This window comes from Pinus tabuliformis, chromosome 1_2 (assembly GCF_031772625.1).
Source record: "Pinus tabuliformis cultivar Carrire ecotype Pingquan chromosome 1_2, CPIR1, whole genome shotgun sequence".
In the NCBI taxonomy this organism is placed as follows: Eukaryota; Viridiplantae; Streptophyta; class Pinopsida; order Pinales; family Pinaceae; genus Pinus; species Pinus tabuliformis.
Window position 1 is genome coordinate 1,322,141,175 of NC_142298.1, and position 18,754 is coordinate 1,322,159,928.

Sequence of the window (18,754 nt, forward strand, 5' to 3'; positions counted from 1 at the left end):
CCAGTTACCCAGAATCTGTTGGCTTTTAATAGAGGAACCAGTCAACCATTAGGGATCCTTCCTCAGTTACCTATTACTTTGGGAAGAAAAATCGTTTATCTGAATGTGATGGTAGTCCTAGGCCCTTTAGATTCAATTTAATTCTTGGGTGCGACTATGTTTATGACATGGGAGCTATTGTTTCAACACTCTTTCGAGTGATGTGTTTCCCAACATCAAGGCAGAATTGTCACCGTTGACCAACTTTCATTTCTCAGTCCAAATATGGCTTCTAGTCAACCATATTCCCTAAATGGTCCTTGTGTACTAATGGTATCATCCCCGCCACGGGTTAATTATGTGGCAACCCGTTCCATGCATACATCAACGGACGATCAATACCGTGATGTTGTACATTATGTATTGGGGGCATTGGAACCAGATCTATCCTTCTAGAGCATTGTTCTCCCATGTGATGAGAACCTCTTGGAATTCATGACCTCTTATGAGTCGTGATCGAGGAAAATGAGGATAGTTCCTGGTCTTGTGTCAACCTCATTAAAAAATTAAACAAGGAACACGAGGATAGTTCTTTTACTGTGTCAACCTCATTAAAAAATGAAACAACTCCCATGAGGATAGTTCCTGGTCTTGTGTCAACCTTGTTAAAAATGAAACCAAGGAATATGAGGATAGTTCTTTTACTGTGTCAACCTCATTAGAAAATGAAACAGGTCCCTAAGCATAGTTCCTTGTCTTGTGTCAAGCTCGTTAAAAAATGAAACAAGGAGTATGAGCATAGTTCCTTGTCTTGTGTCAAGCCTGTTAAAAAATGAAACAAGGAATCTGAGCAGAGTTCCTTGTCTTGTGTTAAGCTCATTAAAAAATGAAACAAGGACCCCTGGGGCAAAGTTATAATTCGAGTCTTTGATTAGGTCTCGTAAAATCCAAGTTGAGTCTTTCACTTGATTTTGTATATGAACCTTCATTCCATCCACCTGATAGCTGCAAGGAGTACTAAATCATATGTACAATGTCTTTACATTGATGGTCATTCCGATCATGGGTCTATATCTGCAGACAACTATTTATGTACATGTAATGAAAGTTTATAAGCTGAGCATGGGTATGCCTTCCCTCAATGATTCATGTAAAAATAAAAATAAAAACATGATATATGTATTATAATTGATACATGTCACCTTCCACTTCGATACCTCCTCATCACATCATAAAGAATTTCATTTGACATTGGAAATTTTCCAAATTCATGGTTTAGGGGCCAACTGTTACAGATCCATTTTGGCACATCAATCCCATCATCCAAATCAGTGTTTTAGGGCTCATCAAACCCTAATTTCAATTCCTACATGCCCTAAACAAGTCACCCCTTTGAATGCCTCCTTCCCAGTCAGTTTCATGACTTGAAGGCATCCTGAAATGACTCCTTGAAGGACCAGTGTAGGTAGGCCCATGTAAGGGTGCTCTGCAGAGCACGTAGGCCCACTTTGACCTGCACTGGGCGAGATTTAGAAAAATTTGCATAGGGTTCTGGGAATATTCCTTGGTTCTAGATCATTCTAGAAGGATCCCACTTCTTATCCCCTCCTATGAGCTCAAAATTGGATAGGCTAAGGATCCATTAACCTCCTATCCTCTCATCCCTTCCTCCATGGAAACTAACTCTAAGTTTGGAAGGCCATTCAATACCCTCATTTGTGACAAAACCTCCTCCATCTTCCTATAAATTGACCACTCATATAAGTGATCAAGGGCTGGACTTTGATGATTGTAAGGAGATAATGTTAGTTTGAGATTTGAGACTATTGTAAGTGTCGTTATGCTACCAAAATGTCATGCTTATGATGTGATGTGGATGGAACCAAAGCTAGAGGAGTGACTTCGAATTAGACTTGATGGTTTTAATTCCTTCTTCTATTCAATAAAGTATTTGAACCTTTTTCCCATAAGTGTGTATTGATATATGATGCTTATATGTGTGAATGTATCTAATTCCAATTACTTGTATTCAATACATCTTTTGCTTTGATCGGTTCTTTGTCTTCTGTTTGTGTTTACAGGTACTTCTCAAGCGTGTTAAGTACGGGAAGGAGCGATAGGATCGATACAACGGAGACAAGAGGAAAGTGGAACTACAAGTAGGTCTTCTCATCTTCTTTGTCTTATCTATTGCTTATAGGAAAAGGCTAAAGTGCTTTAAATTGTTGTTCTAGATATGGCTACTTATATAGGGAATTAGTATTTATCCATAGATACTAAATTCTCCAAAACACCCAACAGTTGAGCAGCCTCTTGCATGTGAAGTTGAGTTGACCGGTTCCCTCTGAGACCGAGAAAAACAGACTTGCATGCATGGGCTGATTCTCCCAAGACAACATGCAAAGGCATCCCTCATTTCAGGGACCTATTTTTGGTAGTTGGAGGTTACATGCAAGGATCATTTCAAAAACCTCCCACCGAGTGTCGCTTTCCCTAGATTTGTGGCATGCGCGTCACAACCTTGATTTTATCAAAACTCATCAACCAGATGTTGTAGAGCTCATTCCTCACATCAACCTTGCAACTCTGAAATCCCAAATCACATCTAGGAGCTATCGACACATTCAACTCAGTTGTTTTGGGGTAAGCCCTCTTTCCATGTCTTATGTTGCATTTCTGACGCTTTTTGTGTTTTGCTTCGTATGAATGCTATCTGCTTGATTTCAGTAAGCTCTTGCTGTCGTTTTGATACATACTATCTTGTACAAGCACCATTTTTGTTTTCATTAACATCTCACTGTTGTCGCATGCATGAAACTGTTTTTCACGAACAGTCACCGATTCGGCGAATCACCTTACTCACATGCATGTTGTTCCGTTTTCTGAATCTGTCATTCACCATTTGCATGCACGATCATTCACTTATGCTTACACTCAGCATTTCCATGCATCTGCATTCACTTTCGCTTTCAGTTGCCCGTTGGCGAGTTTGGGCAGCCTTGGCTTGGACTCTGCCTCACCAAGATAGCATTGCGCAATCCTGAGTGGGAAGGCTATGTCTTCCTTTCAGGAAATGCGTATTTCCGCCCAGTGAATGTCCTCCAGTATTGCATTGTGCAATTCTGAGGGATAGTGACTGTTGGCCTAGAAAATTTCACAATGCAATCACGGAGCCTGCAACCATTTCCAGCTAAGATTGTGCATTGCACAATTCGAGTAGTCAACAGCCAGACTGGACTATGCATTGCGCAGTTCTAGCAATCAACCAGCCTCCCAGTAGCCTAGATTGTGCCTTGCACAGTCTTGACAATGATTCTCCTGACCTCCCGACGGAAATTGCGCGACGTTCATGATCAGTCACATAGGTATGTTGCAAGTCAGTTCTCAAGTTCATTTTGGTTTTCGACAGACATATTGCTTGCCATGAGTATTTCCATGTCTCCAGGTATAGTAAGTGTTTATCTGCCTCTCAGCAGCACATGTACAATGGTTTCCAGGAGAGCAGAGTCGAAGACATCGGTCAGAGAACACTTGGGGATGTAGTCGATCAAGTGTCTATGAGCTTGCCTATTCACGAAGACATCAAGTAGTTTGTAGACAAGGACATCAATATATGATGATAGCAACACCATAACAAGCAGCATCATGAACAATAGCTGAAGGCAGCATACTGGATGCAACGAATGCAAGAGGAAGGGTGTTGAAGACATGGAGGTGGAACAAAGTTGCAAGCTCAAGCAGATCCACTGATGATGAAAGCAACTTTGGAGACTCAAGCTATGAGGTGACGACACGATCGCACAAAGACAAAGAATGGAACAAAGAAGGAGTTGCATGTGCTGAAGCGGAAACTCAAGGAAGAACATGAGCTGCACAGACAAGCGAATGAGTTGCAGTAGGAATAGGAATAGTAGGGAGCACAACATGCACTCACGGATGAAACTGCGCTCGTACAAGTTATAGATCCATCTCAACAGCTGGCACGGAGCAAACATTTTGAGTAGTGTTGTTGATCGCATGCAACGGATTCAACAACATGCATTTCATTTTAGGCACGCATGTGATCCAACCCATCCAGCACACTCACCAAGGCGAAGACAAGAAGAAAGTTCGACTAGAGCTGAGCATGTAGTTGACAATTGATGCACATGACTAGCAACACACACTTGAAGATCATCACAGACACTATGCATCAGTGTGTTTCCAGTTCGGTTGCACCAAGAAGACCATGCACATGCTAGCAGTCGAGTTGGATGAAGGAGCCACAACAATGCACCCAGATGCAACAGAGGCAAGGGTTCGCTTTAGCAAGATGTCACCATGGTGTTCATGCACACCATCATGGACGACCAAGCTTGGCATTAGCTGACCACCTTCACTATCGTAAGCATGTCAAAGAGTTGGTCTCACCACAATGGACCGAGTGTTAGTGATGTCTTGCATGGCTTTCTCAAGCCATTTGGTCTCACATGAGCACATGTGCATTGTAATTTAAAATCGTGTTAAGTGGAAGTTCAAGTGTCAATAGATGGATGTAACAGTCATAGAGTAGATGAAGAGTCATGAGGGTAGATGAACTATCACAAAGGGGAATGTTAAGGGTCACCCACCCTTTGCTATAAATAGAACCTCATAACTCATTGTAAAGGCTTTTGGTCAGCCAAGCTTCGGTAGGAGTATCTTAGAGAAAGCTTGGACAATATTGTAACAAACCATGGCTTCTCCACTGCGCAGAGATAATACATCTCTTTGGAGGAGCAAGCAGTTGTGGCTGTAACGTTCCACTATTGGAACTAGTGGTTGGACATGTATGTATTGTATGACTGGGACTTACACTTAATATAACAAAGCCATCACGTTTCATGCATATGTTGTATTGTATTTTATGCTATCTGGTTTACTCTAAATGATATATGTATTTGTTTGCTTACGCATGCATGTATGGACTATTTTGTATAAGTATGTATGAATCTTTTTGAAATGTGCTATTGGTTTAACCATCACTTTGGATTGCTCACTAACTTTCTTTCCAGCTTGTGATGCATCTTCCCTTGTGTGTTCGCTTCCAAGCCGCATACTATTAAAGGTTTCCAAGGGGCTTACTCACCTCACCCTCAGTGTGTTGGAACCTCTCATGCACCTTCCTTGGCTTGCTGCAGCTGCCACACCCTTGGTACCAACAGAGACATCTTACTTGCCTCTGTGCGAGATCACGGTCAAGGCATTACCATATGACCCACTGCTGGGACTCCTACACCAAATGGTCTGAGGTCTAATAGGGACTTCTTACCGGGGAGATCCCCTTACATGTTGGCGGGTCCAGCAACGTCAACAAGACCTTTACCTCATCATGACAACAAAGGTGAAGGTACTAGAAAAGATCACATTCTGTACTTCCTTACAAGGTAATGAAAAGGTAACGAATTTATTCACATTTAATTATTAAATTTAAAATAATTTTAGAAACAAGTGATTTTATTTTTAAATAAATTCTACACCACTCTCCATAACCTATCATTATTACCACGATTCATGCCTTTTTATGTAATTATTGTTTTGATGACCACCTGTCCATTGTGAATTATTATCTTGTAATGTCTAATGGCATCATCCTGCCTCGTTATGATAAATATGTTATGGCTAATGATTATGAAAAGTGACATTTGTACCATTGGTTATACATATCAATTCTATCCGAAAACAAATTATTCCTATTTTACATGATATAATCCACAACAATTTCCAATTTCAATATCCCATAAAGGTTAGTGTCGCTACCCTGTATCATACCCCATATCTCTAATAGCAAGTCTAAGCTTTTTTACTAGAGACAAGAGTAAGAATGGTGGCCCCAGGAGTAGTGCATACTGAACCTTATGGAATTGCTATCCTAGAACCTTTTCCATCTTGTAAAATACATTTTCATAGAGCTGTATTGCTCCAATTTTTTGAAAGGTTTCAAGGACACAATGCTAAAGTAAAAAATAAGTTTACTAGTACATTCAATGGAGAAACAACTAGTACATTCAATGGAGAAACAACAAGGGTTGGCGACATTACATTAACAGTCTCAAAGGAAACCCTAGCTAGGGTTACGTGGCTACCACGAACATGTGAAAAATGGTTTAAAGGGAAGAGAATAACAAAAGAAATAGCTACACAGTTATTGAATAGAATGCAAGGGAACATCGACTGGGCCAAAGGAGTGTCAAGACTATGATTAAAAGACCCATGGGGTGATATCGTTTATTTTCTGCAAAAGTATGTAGCCTATGAGGGCAGGTACATTATTATATTCCTTTACCATATACGATTAATGGAGCATGTCAAAAGTAATGCTAGAAGGATTTATTTTTCATTTTTCTTGCATAAAAGTTTGTCAAAAATGGCACTCAACTTTTCAAAATGTCAAGGAAACAAAGAAAGATTTGTGTATCATCATGGTTTGATTAAATTAATTATGCTAGATAAATTGGTTAGAATGAATCAAACATGGATTGATTTCCTACAAAGAAACCAATTTGGAATGGAAGAGGCACAACCTCTTGTAAACCCAAATGAAATTAATCTGGACCCTAATGAAGGAAAAATTGAGGGAGATGTACCAGAGGGACCAGAAATCCCAATTTCTCAGCAACAAGATAATTTAGAGCCACATAACTAAAATCAAACTGAGGAAAAAAGGGATAAAGAACAAAGGACATTTGAAAAAACTAGAGAACAAGGGTTACAGGAAAAATGGAAGGAGCAAGAATCTCCACCATCCATTGAAGTTGTTGGTTCCTCATCTACTGGTAAGAAAGCAATAACCAATTCTAGAATGTAAACAATTGGTAGCAGGCTTACTAGGAGAAAAATGCAATTTCTAAAAGAAACCTTTGGAGAAGAATACACCCATATATAATCACAGAGACCTTCTAAGAAACCAAAAAATAAAGCTCAAATTTTATATGAGTAAGCTCTCAAAGAGGTACAAGATGAACAAACTGAAGAGCTCCAAGACAAGGTTCTCAAGAAAGTGCAAGATGAATAGACAAAATTTTTTCAAGAAGAACAAGAAGTATACATTGTTGGTGATTATATTGAAGAGGCCTATGTAGAACCAATCCCATTACCTCAGAAGGTACTAGAGGAATATTTGCTTCAAAGTCAGTCACCACAATAGGAACCAGAGGCATATGAAACAAAATCAACTGAACAAGTTTAAAAACAAGAAAGCCCTAAAAGTCAAGTAAACTTGCTGTGGAATAAATTGAAGAAAAAGAATACAATCATTAAGGAATTGAAACAAAATTTACATAGGGAAGAAATGGTCAATGAAACATTCAAGTCAGAGAATGAAATATTGAAATATAGGGCTTACAAAAACAAGGAAAAATGCCAAATTTTCAAAAAAAAATGTAAATACATGTATCGAGAAAATCTCCACAACATTCAAATTAATAAAAGGTTAATAATAAGGATCAAAGGATTGAAGGAAAAACTAAAAGAAAAGGCTAACAAAGAAAAATCCTCCAGCACTAGTATGAATTTAATTATTCAAATAGCTGGAGTAGTTTAGGATAGTAGTGAAGTCAAATTCTGACAGATAGGCAAGGAAGAAAGACAATTTTTGCCAATAATCAATGTACTAGTAGAAAGGTCTCCAATTTTAGGTCTCCAATTTTGGTTGCATAGGGTCATGCAAAAATATCACCTTGGGGGAAATGTTGTGCTTTAATTTCCATATCCATGACCATCCCATTTTTGACGTCATATCTTCATTTGAACCTTCATCTTACACCATTTTACCAATTTTTGGCATTTAAAGGATGAGTTAAAGGTAAAAATTATTTGCAAATTTATTCTTTCCTTTTTAATATTAAATGTTTATAAAAAGGTTATTTTGTTACTAATGAGGATGAAAGCTACAAAAGATGCTGATACAGGATGAGTCACCAATCTGTTCCATGACAGTAAGACATATTTTGATACTAGGATAGTAAATCTAAAAGTGAAGGCAAAATGTATCAAATCGATGAGACTAAGCATAATATCGTGGGACTACCATCATTTCCTCCAACAAATTCTAAAGAGGAATACACATTATAGATTTGAAATTATTGTATTAATTTATTTTTGGCATAAAACTATGGAATTGACCCTAATTTTGGGCAGCTTTGTTAAGTGATTATTATAAAAATAGACAGATAATACATAGAAATGTTAGAGAGAAAGAAACAAATATACATATATAGTCAGTTGTATCAAACTCAGTTTTTTCCATTAATATAAGAGCGAATTTATGATATAGTTGCAACAACTGTTTGAAATATTCATAGCATCACTTACCAGGAGGGCCCCTTGGTATGTGTTGCTTATGTTTTGCTATACATTTTTAAGCTTTATCGTGGTTTGGTGTGACTTTTATTTAAAATTTGTGAGTTGTATGTAATGAACATTATGCTTTGTTTTCCTATAATTACTTACCATTCATGTAATCACTTGTTTTAAATTCTTGTAATCACATGTTTTAACTTCGTATAAATGGCAACATAGTTACCGATCAAACGAGAAAATTACCTAGTAACCATTTTTTTGAGGTAACAAAAAATCACCTGATTTTGAAAAGTGGTGATTCAGAATACAACTTTTTTTTGGAGCATATTTTTGGCACTTTAAATTTTCTTATGTATCAAGTATGAACATTTTTTTTAAATGTTAGTGATTTTCATGCTGATTTTGAAAAGTGTTGATGCAACATCAACGCATTTTTTTAGGGCTTTTTTTTTTTTTGGTATCAAGTATGAACATTTTTTTTTAAAATGTTAGTGAATTTCATCTTGATTTTGAAAAGTGTTGATGCAACATTAACCCTTTTTATCTAGAGGGCTTATTTTTTACATGTTAAATTTTCTAATGTATTAAGTGTGAATAATTTTTTTTAAAATGTTGGTGATTTTCATGTTGGTAATAAAACACAAAAATAAAAATAAAAAAATATGACAAAAAAAATCAAATATAAAAACACATAAAAAGAAGAAGAAGAAAAAATAGATCCCATAAAAATGTAAAAAAAAAAAACAAAATGAACTTGTAAAAAAGAAAAAAGAAAAAAAAAAGGGAAATAATTTGAAAAAACACATAATTTAAAGAAAAAAATTAACCAAAGGAAAGAAACATCAAAATCATTTTTTTTTTAAGTTAAAAATAAAAATAAAAAGAACAACATAATTAAAAAATAATAATAAAAAAATTATTAAAATATATATATTTTTAAATAATTAAAATAAAAAAATTTAAATTTAAAAAAAATACAAAAATTTAAATTTAAAAAAAAATACAAAAATTTAAAATAATTAAAATTAAAAAATGAAAATGAAAAAATAAATATAAAAAATATAAAAAGAAAATTAAAATAATTAAACAAATTAAAATTAAAATAAAAAAAATGAAGAAAAAAACGATTTCAAAAAAAAAAAATTATTTCCAAAAGTGTGGCTCTCGCTAGAAAGGCTAGTAGCTCGGTCTGCTTGTTCAGTCATAAGCCTATAGAAAGTTGTCTTCTCACCCCCAGAATCTATGGCCTGCCAAAGATTCATAAGGAAGGGGCTGCTTTGAGACCCATTGTCAACACGATAGGAGGGCCAACTTATCTTCCTGCTAAATATTTAGCCTAGAAGCTTAAGCCCCTTGTTGGCCATACAAAATCCTTCATCAAGGACTCTACATCGTTTGTCAATGAGTTAAAGAGTTTCAAGCTTGATCCAGATGACAAACTGGTGAGCTTCAATGTGGTCTCCCTCCACACCAATAGCCCTATCAACGAGGCCATCGAAGTCATCAAGCGCATTACGGATCCTAATACGGCTAATTTAGTTGGTATTTGTCTTACTTCTACTTTATTTTCATTCGATGGGGAATTCTATGAGCAAACTTATGGTGTTGCCATGGGTTCCCCCCTCTCCCATGTGGTAGCTAATCTATTCATGGAGGATTTTGAATCAAAGGCCTTAGCTTCTTCTCGTCTTCTACCTAAGATGTGGAAGAGGTTTATGGATGATACTTGTGTCATCTGGTCCCATGGTAAGGAAGAGTTGGAACTGTTTTTCCTCCATCTTAACAATCAATCTAGTTCTATAAAGTTCACCATGGAATTTGAAAGTAATGGTAGTCTGCCCTTCCTTGATGTCCTCCTCTCAAGGAATGATGATGACTCTTTTTCTCATCAGGTTTTTTGTAAGAAAACTCATACGGAACAATATCTTCATGCTAATTCTCATCATTTCCCAGCTCAAAAACTTGGTGTTCTTAACACCTTAGCGACTAGAGCTTTAAGAGTTTCTAATGACAACCATCTTAATGAAGAGAAAGCACATCTCCTAGGTGTTTTCTTTAATAATGGGTATAATACAAACCAATGTACTAAGGCTTTCCTCATAGCTGAAAAAGGTCCTAGTGCTAAGAAAGATACCAAGGATCGATTTTCTGGTGTTCATCTTCCTTTTATCCAAGGGACCACTGACAAGATTGCGAGGATCCTAAGGAAGCATAAGGTGGCTTCAACCTTTAGGTCTTTAAATACCATCCAGAGCTCCCTTAGATCTATAAAAGGCCCAGTGGGCCCCAAGAATATGAAGGGTGTTTACGTTATCCCATGCTCTTGTGGGACTCCCTACATTGGTGAGATTGGTTGCTTAATTAATCAAAGGATTTGTGAGCATGCCGCTGACATCAAGCATGGCAGGACCCGCTCCTCTGCTTTGGCAGAGCATGCAGATAAATCTAAGCATCACATCTGCATTGAGGAGGCCCAAGTCGTTGCTAGGGTTAGTCATTTCCATCATCGTAAATTGAGGGAGGCCCTAGAAATTGAAAAAAGACCCAATAATTTGAATAGAGATGATGGTTGGAATATTAGTAGAAGTTGGGTCCCTGTCTTGTCCTCCTAGTTTTTTAGGTTTCTTTTTGGGATTTATTTTGTTTGTTTGTTTATCTATGTAGGTATTGATGTCCTTTTTATAGTATTTGTTGTTGATTTATTCTTCATTAGAGTTTATTTTCTTGATCCTTTGTGTTTTCTTAAGTATTTTATCATCCTATTCATTCTTAACTCCTTTTAGTATTTTTGTTATTTGTTTAATGGCCCCCCCATATTTTATTGTTGACCTTCTTTCATTTATTGATTACTTTTCTTTAAATATATATATATATATATATATATTATATTTATTTTTATTTTTATTTATTTATATATATATATTTCTTTTGACTTGTGTATATTTTTGTTTTGTTTTATTTATTTTCCATTAATTAATTTTAATTTAGTTTATTTTATTCCGATTAATTATTTTTATTTATTAAATGATCTTGTCTCGATTAAGGGCTTGACTCCTTTTTATAATTTCTGACTTTCCTCCTTGTTTGGAGTTTAACTTTGATTTTTTGAATTTTGTTAGTTTATTATTATTATTATTTGATTTTAATAAATTAATTTAAATATTATTTTTCGAATACTAGCCGCTTAATATAACCGTTACTTATTAATATTTGTTTTTAATAAATTAATAAACTAATATCACAATTTAAATATTATTTTTCAAAAATTAGCCATTTAATATAGCCGTTACTTAATAATATTTGTTTTTAATATATTAATAAATTAGTATCATAATTTAAATATTACTGTTCAAATATTGCTGTTACTTAAAATTTTGGTCTCTACATTGCTCGCTATTTAAGCCTTTGCCATGGTTTGCCTCTTCACCTGGACCTGATGATGAACCAAACTTGTTGGCTCGAAACGCGTCGACCAAAAATTTCTCTTATGTGATTTCTACCGAAAGACTTTGCTTAAAAAAAAATTAAACTAAAAAAAATGGAATTGGCCTGCCCTATGGCCACTTGGGCAGGGAGGCCGATTCCTTGCAGCTCCTCGCCTGCCTAGGGGCTAGGCCTTGCGACCACCTAGGTGGGGAGGCTGATTTCGCGCAGCTCCCTGCCCGCCTTGGGGCAAGCCCCGTGACCACTTGGGCTGGGAGGCCGATTCCTAGAATCAACCTCCCCACCTAGGTGGATGCAGGGCGGGCCAATTCGATTTTTTTATAGATATTTTTAAATTTAATTAAGTAATTAATTTATTTTAATTTTGTTTTTTATTTTTAATTTAATTTTTTTAAAATTTTAAAATTTTTTTATTTTTTTAATTTAATTTGATTTAATATATATTTTTTTAAATGTTGTTTTTTGTTTTTAAATGAATTTATTTTTTGTTTTTTGTTTTGTTTTGTTTTTTTTTTTTTTAATTATTATTATAATTTTTTAATTTGTTTTTTATATTTTTTTGTTATTTAAAAAAATGGATTTAGTGTTTTTATTTTTATTTTTTATTTTTCAATGTTTTTAATTATTATTAACAATATTTTTAATTATCGACCAATGAATTATTATTATTATTATTATTATGTTTTTGATGTTTTTTAAAATAATTTTTTTTTCTTCACTTTTATTTTTTTCAATTTAATTTTTTTAATTTTTTTTCTATTTTATTATTATTATTATTTTTATTTAATGTTTTGTTTATTCGTTTTTTTCTAAATTTATCTCCTCAATATTATTTATTTATTTTAGATGATTTTTGTCTATTTTTAAAATTCTTTTCTTAAATTATGTTTTTTTAATGTTTTTTTTTTTTTTTGATATTTTATAAGTTATTTTTGTTATTTTTTTTTTTTTTTTTTACATTTTTTATGTTTGATTTTATTATTATTATTATTATGTTAATATATAAATTTTTATTTAATTGTTATTATTATTATTTTTTTAATTTTTTGTGTTTTAGTTTTTATTTTTTCAGTGCTTTCATATTGCCAATATATTTGATTGGATATATATGTCAAGATAAAAAATATGTAGAAGTCATAAGTCGAGGAGAACAATTTTTTGTTGATGGTGTATTTTCTTAGCGGTCGATAGGATTATGGAAACGACAATTTATTTTTGCATAATATTTAATATGTTTATTAGTGTTAGATCTAAGACTTTGTTGATCCATAGTTTAGAAAACAGTCTTTCGGATTAATCACATCATAAAGATTGGGTCGACGTTTCGAACCAACTAATGTGGTTCATCCTCAGGACAAGGTGAGAAATCATACGATATGAGAGAATAAATAGCATGGATGCATCATTGTTCAATGTTAGCCGTTGGTGAAGAAAACTTAGAGATTAGCCGTTATGTAATAATTAATTATTAATTATCGAAAATGTCAAAGTATATTAATATAAATAATAATATAATCTAAGGAAAATAATATTATTAGCTAGGGTTGACCTAGTCAATTTGAAATAGGAGGAAAACTAGCCGTTACTATGATAAAGTACATAATAATGCTAATAATGTTAGAAAATATTGGTAAGGGTTGACCAAAAGGGAGGAAACTAGCCATTATTATGAATAAGAAATATATATAATAATATTAGTTGGTAGAAATAATAGTAGATATTGGTAAGGGTTGACAAATGGGAGGAAACTAGTCGTTATTATGAATAAGAAATATATATAATAATATTAGTTGGTAATATTATTAAAGCATAATAAGTTGGATTAGTTTGTAATAATATTAAAGCATAATTATTGCATTAAACAAATTAAATAATACTAGTGATCAGGAATAATTTGTAATATTAGGTATAGGACCTAGTATTGTAAAAATAGTTCAACTCTATAATAATCTAAGGTTGAGAAAGGCGAAATGTGATCAAATGAATTATAACATAAAATAATTGTCTAGAATTATTAGGGGACAAAAGTATGGTCAACACTCGATTTAAAGAGATATATATTGTAAATAAGAATCATAGAATCTTTTTATATTTTTAATTTTTTTAAAGGAAATCTATAATAAGAGAGACAAAAAGCTGGAGGATAGTCCACCTCATTGAAAGGAGGAAATCCAAGGAAGGAAAAAACCAACAGCAGGGTGAGAGGAGATAAAACCAAGAAGGAAACCTTCTGAAGCCAAAACAGAGGTAAGGGGGAGGAGAGGCGAAGGGGCTACAAAGAGAGAGTTGGAATCTAGCTTTTGCTTAATTTCCAGCCATCATCCCTATTAAGGTTTTTGGCGTGCCTCTCGATTTCAATTGCTTCCCTAAGTTTCCTATGGTGGAAATGACTAATCTTAGAAATGACCTTAGATTCTTCAATATAGACATGGTGATTAGATTTCTCCGCATGTTCTGCAAGGGCTAAAGTGCGAGAGTGATTATGTCTGATGTCAACAACAACATCCATGATTAATAGACCTTGCTGTTTCTCCAATGTAAGGGATACCATAGGAACAAGGAACGAGGTAGACACCATTAGAGTCCTTTGGGTCAATAGGGTCCTTAACCAATCTAAGAGAATTTCTAATGGTATTGAGAGGCTTGAAGGAAGAAGAGACATTAGTTTTCTTAAGAATATGGGTAATCCTATCCATGGTACCTTGGATATACAGGAGATGAACAGTAGGGATAGGATCAGAAAGGGCGACTTTAACCCTAGGCTCTTTGCTTTCCCTGTGAAAGGCCTTAAGGCTATGGGACCTGCTATACCCATTATTTTCAAAAACCTTCAGAAGATGAGATTTCTCTTGATCAAAGTGGTCATCATAAGAGATTCTTAGAGCACGGGTAGCGAGAGTGCTGAGAACCCTGAATTTCTGAGCATGGAAATGATGAGAATTGGCATGGAGGTACTGTTTCGTGTGAGTCTTCTTTCGAAAAACTTGGTGACAGACGGAACCATCCTCCCTCCTGGAGAGGACGATGTCAAGAAAGGGAAGGCGACCATTTTCCTCAACCTCCATGGTGAACTTGATGGAGTCTGATTGAGAATTCAGGTGCTTGAGAATCAGATCAAGTTTCTCACGCCCATGAGACCAAATGACACAAGTGTCATCGACGAACCTTTTCCATTTTTTAGGACAGAATTTAGTGGACGCAATGGCTTTGGTCTCAAAATCTTCCATAAACAAGTTCGCGACAATGGGGGAGAGAGGGGAGCCCATCGCGACACCACAAGTTTGTTCATAGAACTCACCTTGAAAACTGAAGAAAGTAGAGGTGAGGCAAAGACTAACCATCTTGGCAGTGTCTTTATCAGTGATACGATTAATGATATCAATGGCTTCTTGGATGGGGATTTTAGTTTCGATTTATGAAAGTCAAAATAAATTAAAAAAATAAAATATTGACACAAATTTCTAAAAAAACAAATGTTTTAATGCAGAGAGTATCAAAAACTCCAAAATCACATATGAATTCATTTATTTTGTAAAGTTTTTCATTTATCATAACTGAAGTGTTTCATATCTAGTGACTTCAATACATTATATAAAAAAGACATTATATTTAATAAATTGTTATTAACATGATAAACTTAAAATAAAAATAAAGAAATAATTTTTTTTTGTAAGCTTGGTAGGACTCTCCAATTTTCGAGTTTACATGTCCATTATTCACCCCGCTGCGGGGGAGGGTAGCACAAGATTCGAACCCAAGATCTTTGGTTCGGTTAGACTTCATTCCAAGACCATCGACACTTGAGCTACCCCAGGCGGACAAAATAATAAATTAATATAAATTAAATGGTAATAATTGTTTAAAATAATATTAACACCATGGCTGAAAATTGTTGGAATTTTAAGGATTTTCATAGAGGTGATATTTTATCTTTAATGTCATCCTTGGAATTTTAAGGCTTTTCAGAGACATGATAATTTATCTTTAATACCATGCCTAAAAATTGTCTTAATTTTAAGACTTTTGATATTTTATCTTTAATGGTATGTCTATTATTGAAATTTTAAGGTTTTTCAGAGTCATGATATTTTATCTTTAACGTCATTATTAAAAGATGTTGACAATTTACCCCAAAAAAAAAGGCATTATTCCAACATCAACACTTTTTGTTTTCAGGGTGTTTTTTGCACAAAAAAAAATGGCCTTTACTTCTTTTTGAAAAAATGTTGAAAATTTACCCCGAAAAAAGAGAGAGAGGTTTATTCCAACATCAATATTTTTCGTTTTCAGGCTGTTTTTTCATGTTTTTTTGGGTTTTTGGGCTAGAGTACCCATTTTGAGGTAATAGTTCCCGTTTGATTGATAACTATGTTTTGCATGCTTAGGATTCATGTAGTGATCCTATAATCACAATAGGAATTTCCGTACTAACTATTAGAATTCCTGTAGTGATCCTGTAATCACACAAGAATTCCTGTAGTAATTACAAAATTTCTTGTAGTGATCCTGTAATCACACAGGAATTCTTGTAGTAATTACAGGATTTCCTGTAGTGATCCTCTAATCACATAGGATCCTACTTATTTGTTGTAATTACATATTTTGTGTCTTTGAGTAATTTTCTTAGATTGAATACTTTTTAAAAATGGATGCTTTGAATCATTTAATTAATTGGATTTTTATTATTTGATTTGTGTTTTTAGAATAGAAATAGGGATTTTAATTAGAATTTTCTTTTGAAACTCAAAACACCGATTTTTCTTAACTTTATTTTCAGAACATTCTTCATTGATTTTGATGAACATATATTTCAGATGGAGTATCTAGTGAGGAGGTGTGATATATCCCGCTGAATCTGTAACTCTATGTCAACAAGTCAAATTCTAATTGAAAAATATGGAAATCAATATAAGGTGAATCAACTCTGGGATCTACCTGTATATGCCTTGAGATTGATTTTGATAGGAAAATATTAAGAATCATTTTACACAAACTGTGTTTCACCTCAAAGTTTACCTACATAGATTCACAAAATAAATGTTAATTTATGTATCCCACTTTATGACTTGACATATGATATGGTTGTATTGTACATTGTTGGCTTTCTTTCTATAAAATATATTTCAAAGTATATCATAACTATTAATGAATATAAAAACTAATATTTATCTTAAGTGTAATGATCCAAGGTAACATTGAATAAAGACTAAGGAATTGGAATTTTTTAAGAGGATCAAAATCTAAAGTAACATGGAAAATCACTTGATTTCATTAAGGTTTTCTTACTTAAAACATTGAAATAAGGGAAAATAACGTTCGAGAAAGCATGATTTACATAGGCTCTCTCCTTCATTATTAGATGTAAGAACCCTAAGGACAAGTTGCCAATTTTATGATTTTCAAATGTTAATTTCACCCTCCTATACAAGATAAATATTTATATTAGAATTTGATATGAAGAGTTGAAAAAGAATAGGGCCAAAATGTTTGAAGCAATGGAAGTGAGAAAATGTTAGGTCCCTACAATACTAGTGTATTCCCCTTATTTTTATTGTTAGTGTAGCCCCTTATTGTTATTGTTGTGCCCCATAGAATCCCACTATTGTTATTGTTGTGCCCTTACATTATTATTGTTCTGTAGGCTCTGATTATATTGTGATCCCCTAGACTCCTATATATACCAAGGAGGTCTTATCATTTGAATCATCCAATAATTGTTCATTTATATACTGTAAAGGAGGTTTCCTCGCCGAAGTGGATAAATTTTAAGTCGTTGATCTATCTTTTATTTTCTCCTTTGTGAGCTGGTTGCATAACATTTGGTATTAGAGCTTTGGATTCTAGAGTTTCACTTCTTCATATAGGCCATCTTGGAATTTTTGCTATAATTTTTTTTTTACTAGCCTTTAGAAGCTGAAATTGTAACCACGGGGAAATGGAGTATTGGTGAACTTTGTGTGTGAATTTTAGATCTTGGTTCACTATATTTTCAAATATATGATCTGAGGAACTATTGAAGCCTCATATTTCTATTGCTCCAACATGGGGGATAACCACCCGGTTCGAACCTTAAAGACAACTCCTCTTTCGTTTGAAGTGGCGGCTTCGACTGGGGATGATGGGAACAATTTCCCAGTGTGGGTTTTAGAATGAGAGTGGGTGGTTTTCAAGCGATTGCAGTAAGGATAATGATAACTAAATGGCCTATTCTATCATGAAAATATCTAGCTAACTCAATCTAATATAAACCCAAGTATTTTGTGTGATATGTGATCTAAAAATGATATCTATTTTACATGTGATAATAAAGATCAATCACACATTTAACAAAAGTGATAATGTGTAAAGATAATTTATTGACTAAATAGTTAGTCAAAAAAATGTATAAACTATATCACATATATCTGATGATTATATATGAAAATAAACAATTTCAGTTAGGCATCATACAATAGTGCAATTAACGCATAATAGAAAGAACATATCTCACAAACAATTCATAAAAATGAAATGTTATCACTAATTAAACAGAAACAAAACTAATCATACAAGATAGAAGTACCATATGTGTGAAGTTCTGCTCATTTGACTAATGACATAGATCAGCTCCTTTCTTCAGATTAAATTATCTTCCAAGTATACAATAGTGCATCAACAGAGGAAAGTAGTCCGATATTTAAAAGAAACGACCATGTTCCATAATTTCGTCAAGGCATTCACAAACTTACAGAAGTGCATTCTTTGCAAATGTTTTTGATAAAATTTTGGACACTTCTCTAAATGCATGAGAAGGGTATAAATACTATTCTAACTAATGTTTAAAAATAGATTATACAAAAAATTGAGGAGGTTTCAAATAACCTTCCTCTTAACTAGTCAACTAACTCTAAAAATAAAAGTGACTTGATGAGTAGAGGTTATAACGATGACTTGCTGTCTGCTAGCTTCTCTTTTAAATCACATATCTTGGCCATCAGTTTCACTTGAGGAGGTGCCCCAAGCTGTGTTCTGA